Here is a 16,752-nt window from a genome sequence, read left to right as displayed (position 1 = left end):
CATGTAAAAAGGATGCCAGGTGTGATGGCATGTACTTATAAGTCAGCGCTGGAGGAGGAGGTGACTCTCTGGGGTCTGTGGGGCAGCCAGACTAGACTACTTAGCAAGCTGTCGGCCTGTAAGAAATACTGTGTCAAAAAGAAAAAAAGATTGGCTTACAACCTTGGTGCTGGGGAGAACAGCTTGGTCTACATAGAAAGTTCCAGGCCAGCCAAGGCTATGTAGTAAGACCCTGCCTCAAACAAAAACAAAGACCAGAGTGGATGGTGCCTGAGAAATGATATCTGAGGTTGATATCTGCTTTCACACACGTATGTACATGTGTATCTGCATGCACACATGTGAACATTACCTCTCGTACAAGAAGAGGGTTTGAATCTAACATGGTGGTGTAGCATTTATATAGCATGCTAAAAAAAAAAAAGAAAGAAAAGAGAAATAGAAAAAAGTATTTGAAAAACCATACAAAGTAAAGTCTTCAATACTTTTATTATGTTGCTTCTGTCGATGACTTTTTATTTATTTATATTCATTTATTTATTATGTATACAATATTCTGTCTGCGTGTGTGCTTGAAAGCCATAAGAGGGCACCAGACCTCATTACAGATGGTTGTGAGCCACCATGTGGTTGCTGGAAATTGAACTCAGGACCTTTGGAAGAGCAGGCAATGCTCTTAACCACTGAGCCATCTCTCTAGCCCCCTTCTGTCAGTGACTTAATATCATCATACTGTGTAGTATGCCATAAGAACATTTTCTGTCACAACACAAATGTTGTGTCTAATGACCCAATGAACAGAGAGTTCTAGCTCAGACTGTCTTTTTGCTAGCAATACAGGGTTTGTCTTGATAATTTCACAATGTACACAATACCAATTTAAGTATTATATTTACTATCTACTGGCAATGAATTAATGTTGAAGGACAGCTTTATTATTCCAAGAGTTAAATCAGCCCATCTCAACACAGACAAAATAAATCAATATTTCACATGGAACAAATCCCAGAAACAATGCAAAAGTTTCTGTTTTAATAGGCCCATCCTAAATTCATTTCTTAAAATTATATTTTATTTGCTAGGCAAAAAATTGTGAGCATTTCTGAACTTTTCTTCTTTTAGAACAAGCCTTGATTTTTGTCATTGCCTTCTGACTCCGCGCTTGTGTCTTCAACGCTCTCACTATGGTTTCTGCTTCTTGACAAGGAAGCATGCTTGACCCTGTCTCAAACATCTTGAGCACACAGGGCAACTGCAAACCCTGCTGACTGCTTCTCTGTTTCAGACGGTCTCGTGAGGACGTAATGAAACCATCCAAGTCTGCCTGGGCCCACACCACATGTAGATTTTGGTGCTTTCCCAGCCTTCTTGATATAAAGGTTGCCAGGGGTTCAAGACACTTAGCTTTGCTAGAGGCTGAAGTATAGGAAAACCTACAACAGTGTGTCAAACACGGGACCATTCCGAGGGCCTCTAAGCATTGTCCCTGGGAGACAATCTTGAGTTTTTAACAAAAGAAATTTTAGTTTTGTTTATATGTATATATGTGTGTGAGAGTGTGCATTTGTGGATTCTAATGCAGTTCCTGCAGATGGCAGAAGAGGGTGTCGGATACCCTGGAGCTGGAGTTAGGAGCCATGTGCTCTGGTCATGGGACCTGAACGCCTGTCTTCGGAAACATCAGCACATGCTTTTAGCTATTCAGTCATCTCTCCAGTTCCATGTTTTAAAAATTTGATCACCCTTTAAATGCAAGATATTGGCAAGCTCTCTTTTTTATAAGACTTAATAACATGGTCCTTTTTCTAGAACATACAGGGTAAGTTCACCTAGATCCTGAATGTGATTATACAGAACACATCTCCTATAATTCTCAATATGAAAAGAAAATTTAGTATAAACATATTTGACAAAATATCTATCATTTTATATGTATAATAGCCTTAATTTTAGAATTTCATTATTATCGATAATATTTATTGATCTATTATTCCCAGAGAGTATTCCCAGAAAACAAACACATAGGAATAATCTAATAAAAGTGTTTTTAATGTACATTAGGAGCATTTTGGTTAATATAAATGTTTTATCCTCTCATTTGCTTTTAAATTTGACTACTCAAAAAATAAAAATTAATCTCTTTCTAAAATTTGTTTTTCAAGAAGGCTCTAATCAAAATCTATGTAGTCAATACGGAATTTGTAACTAATAGGCTGTGTACAATGGTTCATGCTGTAATTCCACTTGGGAGGTAGAATTCAAGTCTATCCTCAGATACACAGAGAATCAAAGGGGTAGTTTAGACCACATAAGACCCTGTCTGGTTACAAGAAAAATAGCAAACAAACTATATAACTTAACACAATTTTATTTTATAATTCTGAGGAATGCTGTTTTATGTAAACAAATTGAACTTTCAGTAAAGCATTTTAGACATTTATTGTCCCTCTAAAATACTTGCTTTAGGGACTGGAAGGACAGCTTAACAGTTAGGAGTGCTTGCTGCTCAGTCATGAGGGCCAACCAGAGTTAAGACCAGCAAATGCTTCTAATTCCAGCTCTGGGGCGTCTTAACACCTCTTAGCCTTCTGGTGTGTACCTGCACACACATACATAGATACACACACAGACACCACCCCTGGTGTATACTTGCATGTGCGCGTGCGCGCACGCGCGCACGCGCGCACGCACACACACACACACACACACACACACACCCCTGGTGTATACCTGTATACCCACATACGCATGTACATTGTGATGACATACACATAGAAATAAATAGAATTTTTATCTCTTTTTTATTTATTCTTTGTTTTTCACATTATGCATCTCTATCCCATTCAGTTCACTATCCCTTCATATCCGCCCTCTGCCCTTGCAACCTCCCCTCCAACATAAAATAAAATTTAAGGAAAAAAAATCAATCTCATCATGGAGGCTGCAGTGTGACACAGGGGGTCATGCAGTAAACCCTTTTATCCATACATCTTTACTTGCAAGTGTTTATTGCAAAGAGTCCTTGGTCTGGTTCCAGACCTCTGATTTCAGTCCCAAAGAAACACACAGAAACTATATTAATTACAAACTGTTTGGCTTATTAGCTCAGGCTTATTATTAGCTAGATCTTTTTAAAAAAATTTGAAAAAGGAAACAAACTGTCTTTTTCATTTTACATACCAATCCTAGTTCCCACTCCCTCCCCTATTAACTAGATCTTACAACTCAAATTAACCCGTAATTCTTATCTGTTAGCCGTGTAACTTGGTACCTTTTATCAGTGAGGCATTCTCATCTTGCTTCCTCTGCGTCTGGATGACAACTGCAGACTGAGCCTTTCATTTTCCCAGGATTCTCCTGGTCTGGTTTCTCCACCTATACTTTCTGTCTGGCTACTGGCCAAACAGTGTTTTATTAAACCAATATGAATGACAAATCTTACAACGTACAAAAGCATTGTCCCACAGCAGATATCTTCCTTAATCTCCTCTCCTCATTATTATTGACATTATATAATATCACAAGGTCTTATGTTGAAATTGGAGCTCATTTTTTTTCTTCTAAAATGTGTGGCCAGAAAATCCCTGGAATCTACCCCCTAGGCCTGCGGTTATAGGTGTGGGCTGCTGTGCCTGAGGACCCAAACTCAGGTCTGCATTCTTGCTCAGCAAATAAGTCCTCTACGCACTGAGCCATCTCTCTAGCTCATCTTCATGCTGTGCTTCAATCATGTTTTATGAAACATATCAATAGACTCCTGCTACTATTTTAATAGATTTTAAAGAATTTAGGATTGCCAAAGTTTATAAGGCAGTCAAGATTTATCAGTTATTAAACACTCAGTTAAATCTGAACTATTTTATGACAAACTAAGATCATCTGATTTTATTTTAAATCTTTGTTGTAAATCATTTTACTTCTTGTAAATCCTGTAGCAGTTTTTTTTTATCAGCTTCGGTTTTTAAAATTAATATTTGGAAGCACAAAATCAAAACAAGCCCAGTACCAGACCATAAACATTCAGCCAGGAAGCTCAAAATTAATCTTTTAATATCTACATTTCCATTAGGCCAGAATGAGACAAAGTCCTTAAACCACTAGTTTTTTTCCTATCCCAAACTCTATAGTTAATGCCTATCTTTTTAAAAACTAACCACCTTTTCAAAGGAAAAAAGAAGATGAAAACTCAGACATGTAAGACATGTAACAGCTCCTTTGTGTTAATATAGCCCCCAAACCATTCCTAACACACACACAAACACACACACACATACACACACACACACACACACACACACACACAGAGAGAGAGAGAGAGAGAGAGAGAGAGAGAGAGAGAGAGAGAAATAGAGATGACAGAGACAAAGACACAGACAGACACAGACATATACTCACTTTAAATTAAGCATCTAAGTAAATTTAAAAATACAAAAGTAAAATGGTCAGAGGTTTGTCACTCAGATTTTTTCAGGAACCCTAAGGGCGGATGTCCATTACAAATAAAAGCAACATATTGATTCAGAGTACACTCTTAGATACACACTGTAAACTTACAGACGACTAATCAGATTACTGGTAGGGAGGGGTGCACACCAAGAAAGCATAGACAATATATTATACAATTAAAATAGAAGTCTCCTCAATGCTCTTGTTTCTCTGGGTTTCAAATAGTTTACCAGAACCCCAGTAGCTCCAAAGAGCCTCAAAAGACCCATACATTCCAGCCTTCCCTGTTAAACAGAAAACACCTAAACAGTTCATTTGCTGAATTTGCTCAAGAGCTTCCAGACTGACAATATTATACCATAAAGACCTAAATGGTTCAACACAGCCCACTTGACTCAAATGAGCTTTTAAATCAAAGGAAGACAAAGCCCAAGGTGCACTGAGCAAGGAGAACTTAGCAAAGGTGAGACTTTAGGGTCTGCAGAGCCCAAACACTCACATCTCGGGTCTCTGATTTACCAGAGCCCCTGGCATAAAGTGATTCTGGCAGCTAGGTGGACTGTTGATTCATTCTTCTCCCTCTAGGATCAACCTGCTAAGTGGTTGCCACCCAAACTGTGTCTTTTTCTTCTGGCTAAGTATGCCAAAATTATCACTGGAGTTTTTAGGCTCAAAACCTGGTCTTGGTAGCTCCAGCAAGTGAGGTTTGGTGCTTTGTCCTCAAAATGTCATAATAAAAAGCAGAGAAATGAGATCTGTTTAATGTGACCCCCCCAAGTCCACCTTCAGGGTGCTAACATGATGTTTAGCTTAACCAGAGGGCAAGGAAACTGTAGTGTGAATTATAATTGGTCTTAATAATAAAAACCTGGAGTCAGATAGTTGGTAGATGCTGAAAGATCAGAGAGACAAAGGATCAACCCACAGCCACCTCTTCCCTCACCAACTCCTCAGGGAAAAGGGGTCATGCTTCTGTCTCTGTCCTGCCTTTTCACTTCCTCTCTCTGCCTAGCCACATTATTTCCTGCTCCCTCCTCTTCCAGGTGCTGGGCTTAAAGATGTGTGCCACCACTACTTGGCCTCTGTGGTTAATTAGTGGCTAGCTCTGCACTCAAATCTCCAGAAAAGCTTTGTTAGAGCACAAACAAAATGTCACCACATTCCCCCTTTTTCATCTAAAATAAAAAGGTTATAATTAATATAAGAAAAAACTGTATACAATAAATACAATAGCTGGGCAGTGGTGGCACATGCCTTTAATCCCAGCACTCAGGAGGCAGAGGCAGATGAATCTTTTCTGAGTTCGAGGTCAGTCTGATCTACAAAGCAAGTTCTAGAATTAGCTTCATAGCTACTGGAAAACCCTGTCTTGAAAAACCAAAAACAGTAGAACAACTATATAACTATAAACAATATATACAGGTAATAAATATCTCACCAATGTCCAGTCCATTTGCATTTGACAAATTCAGAGAAAATACTGCATTATTTATTCTATCTTGGTGAGTCCAAATTGTACTTAATTTACCTTCTGTCCTAATTTGCAATATCAAAACCATTTTTAATGTCTCTCAACCTTGTATATTTTACACCACCTTTGTAAATTTCTTTTCTGAATCTGGTAACAAGGAAAACTATAACTATAAAGTCTTCAACTCCATCAGAAACATGATATGTAAATAATATTACCTGAGTAATCAGGAAGTGTAAGCAAGCAATTTTCAAAAAATGTGAGAAGTAACAGAAGCAGCTGGCTCCCTGGACAGTCACCCAAGATTATCTGTAGTATTGGGGCATCCATCATTGGCCTAGAGGCCTAGCATATCTGACAGACTTTTCTGTGAAGCAGGATATTCTGAAGGACTGTCTGACCTTGTCTTGGCAAAGTTCAACAGTCCTTTCTTATGTGTCCTGTGTGTCCAGTTTGGACAGCATACTGTCAGCAGTCAAGGCAAAGGCACTTTCTTGCCCAGTGGCTTACTTTTGTCACAAAGAAAGTAAACTCCATGTAGAATTCTTCAATGCCCACCATCTTCTCCAAAATAGATTGGTTCTGCCAGGAGCAGACATGTTAAGGTTCACTTTCTGCCCATAATTTGTCAATTTCATTCCTAATAAAAGGATCTACAATTTCTTCTGGGTCTATTCCTGTTAATTGATGAAGTCTCAATTCTCCTTTCAGAATCAACTCAGAGACCTTTTCTACATAAGTTTTTAATTTTTACTTTGTTTATGTGGTAAAAAAATCCATTCTGAGGTAATATCTCCCATCTGCATTAATATTACTGTAGGAGAATGAATAGAGGGTAAAATAACCAAAATTCAATCAAGCTTTGGATCCAAACGATCCACATATGCATCCTGCAATTTCTTTTCCACCAAATCCAAATCTCTCTCAGCTTCAGATGATAATTTTCTTTGACTATTTAACTCCTTGTCACCGCTTAAGGTTTTGAACAAATTACTGAGTTCATCATTTTTTACCTCAACAGTGGGTTGTAGATTGGAAATGTCTCCTAGCAATTTTTGAAAGTCATTAAGAGTCTGTAATTGATCTCTCCTAATTTGCACCTTTTGAGGTCTAATTTTTTTGTTGGCCTATTTTATAGCCTAAATAATTCTATTAATTAATAGAATCTCCTCTTCATATTTTTTCAGGAGCAATTTGTAATCTCCAACAAGGAAAAATTTTCTTCTTCAAACTTTCTTTCTAAAGCATCTACATTCACATTAGCTAGTAGATGTCATCCATGTAGTGGTAAACTATAGATTCAGGAAATTGCTTATGTATCATTTCCAATGGCTGAGTACAAAATATTGGCACAAGGTGGGGTATTTAACATTCCCTGTAGGAGAATCTTCCACTGATATCTCTTAAAAGAATAATAATTATTATAAGTAGGCACATTTTCTCTGTCTTTTTCTTGTAAAAATATGGTAAAGAAGTAATTCTTTAAATCAATAACTATAAGAGGCCATCCTTTAGGTAATAGAGAAGGCGAAGGAATTCCAGACTGTAGAGAGCCAATTGGCTGAATCACCTTATTAATAGCTCTTAAATATGTTACCATTCTCCATTTTCCAGATTTCTTTTTACAATGAATAAAATAATACAAGTATAATAATATATAATAAATATATATACAACATATTATATAATATAATACATATATATACAAATATAATAAATAAATACAAGAGAATTCCAAGGGATGGTTGATTCTTCAATATGCTGAACATTTAACTGCCCCTGTACAAGCTGTTCTACAGCCTGCAGTTTCTCTAATGTTAAAGGCCATTGCTCAACCCATGAGGTTTTTCTGTCAACCATTTTAAAGGTAGGGCTGTTGGTGTCTTTGAAAGATTAGCAGCTATTGTGTCCTGTTCTTATACAACCTAAATGGTCATTGAATATTCTTTATAATGCCTTCTCATATTTTCTCAGAAACATATGATAATTTATGGTTTGTTTCTGAGATTGGAGGAATGTTAATCTGAATATTCCACTACTGTAACAAATCACATTCCCATAAATTCATTGCTATGTAGCCACTTATGGCTTTAATTTTTTTCTCTGTTCTTCTGATCCTATACATTTTACTCATCTTGTGCTCTATTTTACCTGATATAAAGTTCCAATCCCTAAAAGCTGAACATTTACCTCATGAAGAGGCCAATTTGAATGCCAAGATTCTGGTGCAATTATTGTTAACGTTTGCACCCGTGTCTACCAGACCTTCAATGACAACATCATTTATTTATATTTTTAAATTTGGTCTTTGTTTTGGTCATTTATAGGACTTTGCTAAAATATCTGTTTTCTAGTTTCTCCTGAATTTTTTGTTCTCGCTTCTATAGCTGTTTTATTATCTAGAGCAGTATGATTTTTTAGACGAGGCATTAAGTTCTTTAATAGCTCTGAGAAGGAACTTCCTCAACAACGACAGGAAATGACCAAACCAAATTCAGCATGGGAACCTTTTAGATGCTCCTCAAGGCATTTCCCAACAGCAAAGGGTTATGCGACTGTCCCTTGTTGATCTATATTCATTAGTCCAGTGTCTGCCTTTGCCACACCTTCTGCATAATCCAGAAAGGCGGGGAGCTCTGTTGGGATTATGTTTTGACAAAACTTAGTTTCTAAGAATGCTCTGTTTACAGTCCCTTTTTTGATGGCCTTGTTTACTATAATGGAAACACCTGGCATTTCGATTTCTCTTCAAACCTCTAGAAATCACCTCTCCTATCCAAGCATCGTTATGGTCATGAGATTCAATAGTTATTGTATCTCAGATCCATTCCTGCGAGGATGCTCATAACCCAATTTTTAAGAATCTAGAGTCATATGACAAGTTGTTCTCAGACTAGTTGCTTCTATGTCTATGAGAACATTTGACCAAAACAATCGTCAAGCCATCCCGGCACGCTGTCATATCCCAAGCAGTGTATTATTAACTCTCAATGGTCAGAGTGCCCAGGAAATACCCTCAGGCCCGAGCTGCTGCAGTTAGTATTCAAATTCTGGCATAATATAATGTTTATATTTTATTTCTTTGTAGAATACTTTTTATCGTCTTTCTGCATCATTCTTTGCCCGTTAGTATGTCTCTGTGTAGGACAGAGGTAGCTCCAGCTAGTCTGACTTTGTTGCTATATGTGCCACATATGCCTGAGTGTATAGTTGGAAGAGGCTTGCAGTCTGAACTGTGGCCAATTCCTCCAGCCCACCGAATCTTGTTGACATTTGAAAGTTTACTTTGTTTTGGTATCTTGTTCCTGAGTAAGTACAGGGACAGATGTTTCAAAAATGTCACATAGCCTCATAAAGAGACCTCTGGTTTCTTTACGTGTGTTACAACCTCCTAGGCATAAGGAAGACCTTCAAGTAAATAAGGATATCTCCCTAAAGCAGGGGGAATAGCATGTTCAGGACTGTCTTGGGAAAGCTCAGAAATAGCACTCCTGGGAGAAAGCATAGATGATTCATAAGAAATTTCCCGTAAGTCCAATAGTCCTAAATTGTGCAAATATTAAAAATCTTTTAAGTATGCAACAGGTGGAGATAAAAAGCAAAGATGGCATGGTGGCCACCGTGCGGCTCAGTTTCGCTGGATCTTTATCAAACAGCTGTGCCATCCCATCAGATATGACTGTGTCACTCTCTGATCTGTTTTAATAAGTTTTTCAAAGACCTGTATCTTCACACTCACAACAGCCAACTTTTTAAAGGATAAACTAAGAATTATCAAACCAACAATAAATATTATCAAAATGATAATTAATATTATGTCAATCCTGGTTAAGTTGATTAGTTGAATATGCCTTCATTTAATTGTTTCAAATTTAAACCATTGTATTCAATGTATTCAAATTTAAACCATTGTACCTAACTCTCTCCATTATAATAGTGTTTCCCCTTTTTTTAATGTAGGAAAAACTCTCTCTTTTAACTAATTCCTCCATTCAAGAATTCCTAATTGTCTTACCAAATCTGCCTACAATGATGATCCAGAAGACAGTGAAGTGTGAAGCTGGCTGCTGCTCCACAGAACAGTAGAAGCTGCAGTGGGTTTCAAGATGGCTACCTAGTTTGGGAACAGCCCAAGAAGGGATCCAGGGAGAGCCCACAACCCACCAGGAGAAAAGAAGCCAAAGAGACAGCCGTCTACCTGGGGGAACACGTGAAAGCTGCTAGCACCTGCAGCATTTGGAGCCCAAATGCCTGCGGAGTTTGCTGCAGTGGAGGTAGAGACTGCTCATTCATTTTCCGGCTATCCAGACCCAAATAATCACACAGAAATTTATATTAATTGCAACACTGTTTAGCCAATATCCTAGGCGTATTTATAACTAACTCTTATATCTTAAATTAACCCATTTCTACTATTTTATATATTGCCACAAGGCTCGTGGTTTGTTAGCTCTTGCTTCTTAGGCAGCCACATAGCATCTCTTTGACTCTGTCTATATTCTCTATCTCTCTGTTCTGATTTCTGCCTAGCTTTACTCTGCTAAGCCATTGGCCCAAACAGCTTTATTCAGTAACCAATAATAGCAACACATATACAGAAGGACAGCCCACATCACTGCAGAGTGGCTGCAACAGAAAGATTCAGACCTGCTCAGAGGACTTGGGGAAAAGAGGAAAGGAAAACCTAGCTGGTGGGGTGGTGACCCTGGCTGCATGGCCTGTGCTGGTGGCTGCACAGCCACAGGGAAGCAGCTTCTTCATGAATTCATGCCCTAAAGTTGGAAACCAGATGTAGCACGAATTCTAATTAGGCTTAATAATAAAAACTGCAAGTCAGATATCAGGCTAAATGCTGAAAGCTCAGAGAAACAAAGGCGCAAGCCCCAGCCACCCCTTACCTCGCCAACTTCTCAGTGGCAAGGGACCAAACTTTTGTCTTTGCCCTACCTTATCACTTCTCTCTGGCCAGCTGCATCATTTCCTGTCTCCTCCTCCCAGGGGCTGGGATTAAAGGTGTGGGCCACCACTGACTGGCCTCTGTGGTTAACTATTAGCTAGTTAACCATAACTAGCTCCCCACTCTGATCTCCAGACAAGCTTCGTTTGTTAGAGCACAAACAAAATATCGTCACAGAATACAGTCCTGGTTATGGTGTAGTCCTGCCAATCATTGACCCACCATCCTCTGAGGCTCCATTCTGTCCTGCAAGGTGGTGGATTTGTCAAAAATGTGTAAAATCCTTTCCTGGAAGCCATCCTCCTCCACCTGGCACTGGGAATTCAGCCTTTCTTGTTCCCTTTCTTGTCCCCATGCAAGAGGTTCCTGGGGAAATTTCAATTCCCTGGGAGAGTCCATTGCTTCTAATAGGCAACGGGAGGAGTATAAGTGTCCCTCTAGAGTATCTACATCCCTTCCAGGACTGTGAATGACCAAGGCCCTCTTGCTGTCTTCTTTCCTAAATTGTACTTCAAATTCCCTTTCAATGGTGTTATAGTCACGCCAGTTTAACTGTTCCAGGTGGAGGCGTTTGCCTTTGCTTTTCTTCTGTGCACGCGGCAGTATCTCTTCTCTGTGCATGCGGCAGTATCTCTTCTCTGTGCACGCGGCAGTATCTCTTCTCTGTGCATGCGGCAGTCTCTCTTCTATGTCTCCTGCTTTTCTTCTGTGTATGCTGCGACTTCTCTTCTTTGTCTCATGCTTCTCAGGTTCCTGTTTTCTCAACATACAGTATCGCCATTCTAGTAGATAATTCTTCTAAACAAAAATAACATTGCAGTTGTTTCATTCTTTTTGAGAAGTCTTTCCTCTTCCTCCTCGGGTTCCAGTTTCTCCCATACCTTCAATAGGTCAGCTTGTTTTCTCCACTGAACTCCACAGCACATTATTTATGCTTCTGTTATCATTCGTGGTGATGTCTTCAGCATCACAGTTTTCTGCCCCAGTTCTAGAGTAAACTCAGGGTCTGACTCACAGATTGTTTTATTGAAGTTTTTTCATTTTTCATTTTAAAGTTATATTTCATAATAAAGGCTCATTTTAAAAAGAATTTTCTGTATTATTTTTATTTTATATGTGTGAGGTTTGTCTGCAGGTATGTATGTGTACCATGTACATGCAGTGCCTAAAGAGGCCAGAAGAGGGTATTGGATGCCCTGGAACTGGGGGTACAGACAACTGTGAGCCACCAGGTGGGTGCTGGGAACTGAACCCTGATGCTCTGTAAGAACAAGGAGTGTTCTTAACTAATGAGCTATTTCTCTGACTCCAGAAGGTTAATTTTGATATAGTTTTATCAGTGAAGATTTTCTGTTATCTGAATTAAGTCTATTACCCCAGAAAGGTTTGCTATTTGCTCTCATAAAAGGTCTTCATATACTGCCAACTTTTTAGCTTAATGTGTACATGCACGTGTGCATGGGAAGTGGCAACATTCTTTTTGTTGCTGTTGTTTTTTGTTTTGTTTTTCAAGACAGGGTTTCTCTGTACAGCCCTGGCTGTCCTGAAGCTCACTCTGTAGCTCAGGCTGGCCTTGAACTCCGAGATCTGCCTGTCTATACCTCTGGAGTGCTGGTATTCAAGGCGTGTGCCACTAATACCTGGTGGCATTAAGACTATGATGGCATAGTCTTAAGAAAGATGTTGTTTTCCTATAGAGCAAGAGTGTGAGTCACGTGTCCTTCTCATGTGAATATGATGGTAGAAAAAGTTCATTCTCTGACCAAAAGTCCATGTTCTTCCTGGGAATCCACCAATTTCCTGCTTCATTTTCTGGCCCTGCATTTTGCTGTTTATTGTTTATTGGCTTTTTTTAAAGAATATATTTTTTTTATACTATGACAGTTTCTAAAATCCAAGCGTCAGGTTCTCGATGACTGCATGACCGATGCCCTCCAGTTCCTCACCCATCTAGTTTGTGTTTCTCCTCCAGTTTTAGGATCCTCTATTTTTTTCATCCTTGGACAGAGAAAGAGAAAGTCAAACAGAAATAACCTGGACTTCTGCTTTCTTAAGAGTTCAGTGTGCACCTAAAATAGTGCTTTTATGATATTGCAATAAACAGTTTCGGTGCTCTGTAGCACGAGGGTTTTCAGAACAGCCAGATTTGCATTTGCTGGACACGGCATGCCAAACATTTCTGTGCTTGCCAAACTATTCCTTTTCTTGTCTTTCCATGGCCCCCTCTCCAGGGGAGAAAATGTGGAGTGAAGATGTGAGGCCTCTCCAGTCACACAGATTTCTATGGAGTCTGGGGAGCACCAACAGCGCATCATAACTTTTCTCAATAACGTTCTGTTTATTCTTTGAGGATTTTATTAACATTTGGTTTTGCTTAATTTTACCCACATCCTTTTTTTTTCAGAAATGAGCCTTATGGGGGTTCTAATGGCTTCTTGAACATCAAATAGCTCCTAAAAGTAACCATGATGGATTGAGTGTGAATGAAGCAAACGAGGGTAGAATTCCTCTTGAAATACATATGGACTTAATAATTAGCAAGAAAACCCTTCATAATTAGAAGAAAATGTCTGGGGATGATGTTGAAGAGCATGAGAATGTGCTGGGCTGCTGTACAGTGGCTGCCTCCCTCTGGAGATCTGATGCCACACACAGAAGCGAAACGGTCGAGAGCGAGAAGTGCACTTCAGTTTCTGGCAGAGAAGCAAGGACAGAGGTTTTTTTTTTTGCATTTTAGATTTTTTTAATTTAAAATTATGTATATGTGTGTTTGTTGCACACAAGTGCAGTTACTCACATAGCTCAGAAGGCAGCATTGAATCCCCCACAGCTGGAGTTACTGGAAGTTGTGAAAGGCCCGCAACATGAGCCTGGCAACAGAACTCCAGTCATCTACAAGAGCAGGGGGAGCTCTTTACTGCTGAGCCATCTGTCCAGCCCAGATTGCTCTTTCAAAAAGAAAAAGAATCTCTTGCCTCCCACTCCTCCCCCCTCTATTTTTATATGTATTTTGCTGGTTTTGCTTGCATGTGTGTAAAGGTACAGCTACATACAGTGCCCTGGTAGGCCAGAAGAGGATCTGATCCTCTGGAATTGGAGATACAGATTGTTGTTAGACTCTATGTGGGCTTTGGAAACTGAACCCATGTCCTCTGGAAGAGCAATTAGTACTCTTAATTAGTGAACCGTCTCTTCAGCCCAGGGGAAGAATATTTTTCAAGACAGGGTTTCTCTGTGTAGCCCTAGCTGTCCTGGAACTTACTCTAGACCAGGCTGGTCTCAAACTCACAGAGATCCTCCTGTCTCAGCCTCCTGAGTGCTGGCATTGAAGATAGGCCACCAGGTTCCCCAAGTGTTTGTTTTAAATCTCCATTTCCCAAATAGGAAAACCTTCAGGCCACGGTATGCATGAGTGAGTTCCAGGCTGGGTGGAAACCTGTCTCCAAAAGAATATGCAGATTCTAAATATTCTGAACTATCAGATCTGGAGACTAGGGCTGGCGAGATGGGCGGACAGGACTGTGTGACAACAGGACAAGTCAGCATCCTTGTCATCTTCGCCTGCTGGGGAAGGGAACATGTAACATGAGGGCCGGCTTGTTGGGGTTTCCGTCCCGCCCGGTACCCCAACAGCCGGCAAATCCCAAAGAGAAATTACACACAGGACTCCATAAGGTTATAAACTGATTGGCCCATTTGGTCAGGCTACTTATTAGCTCTTATAACATATATTACCCCATTATCCTTATCTATTTTAGCCACATGGGCTCAGTACCTTTCTCAGTGTGACAGCTTACATGTTGCCTCTTCGGTGGTCTGTGCAGGAGTGGCTGAGAGAGAGCTTCTGCTTCCAGAATACTCCCAGTCTCTTTGCTCCACCCCTACTTCCTGTCTGGCTTTCCCGCCTATACTGCCTGCCTGGCCAATCAGCGTTTTATTAAAATATGATTGACAGAATACAGATAATTCTCCCGCACCAGGAACAGGTGTGGGAGCTTGCTGGCCTGACATCAGCGAGACACCCTGTCTCAAAAACTTAAGGTGGTAGAGCACCCCTTTGCCTCAGGGTGGGGAGATAGATGCAGGCAGATCTCTGTGAGTTCAAAGACAGCCTGGTCTAGAGAGCCAGTTCCAGAACAGCCAGGTAAACACAGAGAAACCCTGTCTCAAAAAACAAGCAAAATATTTAAGGAATAAAAGCATTTGATGAATATTCCTGGTCTACATGTGTGCTCAAAGGGTGAGGACACACACACACACACACACACACTTATGGTCATGCATATATCATTCACAAACACATACCTGCCTTTTGTTGAAAGAGTTCTTCAACCCTGTCCTTGTCTGTTCCCCATCACTGTTGACTGTACCTTGTACTCATGGTCTTCTTTTTTGTGAAAGCACATGACTCTTAAACCCCACAGTGGCATAACTATTGGTTCCTTCTAATGAAGAACCCTTTCTTTTTCTCTCCTCTTGTTTTGACTTCGGTTTACTGCATGCAGCCCCATCTGCCAAGGATGCCGATCCTCCTGCCCTAAGCCAACTGAGTGTAGGGGATAGAGGTGTATGTAACTTGTCTTAGAGGGTTTTGGGAGTTTGACTTTTTAAATCATCTGTGTAGGGGTGGATATCCTTGATTTTTTAATCCTTCTGCCTCCACCTACTAAATGTAGGGATTTAAGGAATTCCACACCAAGCCTGGCTTATTTGGTTCTGGGGCCCAAACCCAGGTTTCTGCATGGTGGGCAAGAGCTGCCCCAACCGAGCCCACCTGGAGCTCAGGCAGGCTAGCCTCAGACTCTCTGTAACTGAGGAATACCTCCTGATGGAATTGCAGATCTTGCCCATTGACCCTGATTTTTCTCTTTCTCTCTCTCTCTCTCTCTCTCTCTCTCTCTCTCTCTCTCTCTTTTCTTTTAGCCTTTCTAGATGACCTATTTTTCTGACTGAGAGTCTTTTTGAAGTTCCACACGCAAGAGGTGTAGCTGGACACCACTCTTCTTCTGAAGCTGGTGAGCTGTGTTCTGGGTGGGAGAGAGGAACAGAAGGTTGTCTCGGTCCTGTGTCATCTCAGAGAATCCCTGGACTCTCCCCTGTGTATCCAGGCAGCTTTGAAGGTGTGTTCTGACCAGCAGCCCTCAAGTCGGTCTCGTCTAACTCCCTATGCATCTCTGTGAGACAAAATGGAAGTCACCAACCCTAACCAGTCCATGTCCAGTTTCATCAGGCTGATGAAGCTAGGAAGATGGAGCCTTACCCTCACTGCTTGAAGGTTTAGTCACCTCACCCCTTGGGGCAATCTCCTATCCCTCACATTAGGGAGTTTGTGGATTTGTCTTAAAGCAAGATGCTAGAGCTAGGGTGAAGGTGTATGCCTATAATCCCAGGACTCTGGAGGCTTAGACTAGAGACTAGCCATAAATTCAAGGCCAGCCTGGCTTACATGAGTAACAGTAGTCTAGACTTTGGTGACTCTCTCTCTAAAACATAGAAAGTGAACAACAGGACTAATGCTCAGTGTGCCCACCATACACACTGGCTCTGCCCTGGCTTCTTTAGCATAAAATAAAACCAGGTGGAGCATGCTGGGAATCTCAGTTTTGGGGGGCAGATTGAAGAGGTTCAGGGAGCCAAGGTCATCTTCCAACACAGAAAGTTTGAGGCCAGTCTAGGAGGAATGACACTCTATTTTAAAAACAAACAACACCTACCCCCAAATCTTAATGCCCCAATCTGAGGAAACAGTGACGTAGCAGCCCATTCCAGCCACATATTTCTCGTGAATCAAAAGACCTTTCTGATAGAAGAAAATTGGGCATCCGGATGTGCAGGGCTATTTCCTGTGACTCACATCTGGAATTGGCCTGAGCATTGA

At 40.4% G+C, this 16,752-nt stretch overlaps 1 long non-coding RNA gene across 5 annotated transcripts in view; it reads left to right on the top strand.

Annotated features, from left to right (window-relative positions):
- LOC125398666 (uncharacterized) overlaps positions 1–11,964 on the top strand; it is a 34,006-nt gene extending 22,042 nt beyond the window's left edge. For all 5 annotated transcript variants that reach the window (XR_015004290.2, XR_015004291.2, XR_015004292.2 and 2 more), the window contains one exon: positions 9,878–11,964. This is a non-coding gene — a long non-coding RNA (uncharacterized LOC125398666). The remainder of the gene's footprint in view (positions 1–9,877) is intronic.
- The last annotated feature ends 4,788 nt before the right edge of the window (positions 11,965–16,752 follow it).

The sequence above is a fragment of the Myodes glareolus genome, chromosome 10 (assembly GCF_982192425.1).
Source record: "Myodes glareolus chromosome 10, mMyoGla1.1, whole genome shotgun sequence".
Lineage (NCBI taxonomy): Eukaryota > Metazoa > Chordata > Mammalia > Rodentia > Cricetidae > Myodes > Myodes glareolus.
Note: the sequence above shows the minus strand (reverse complement) of the source record. Positions and strands in the feature narration are given on the sequence as shown.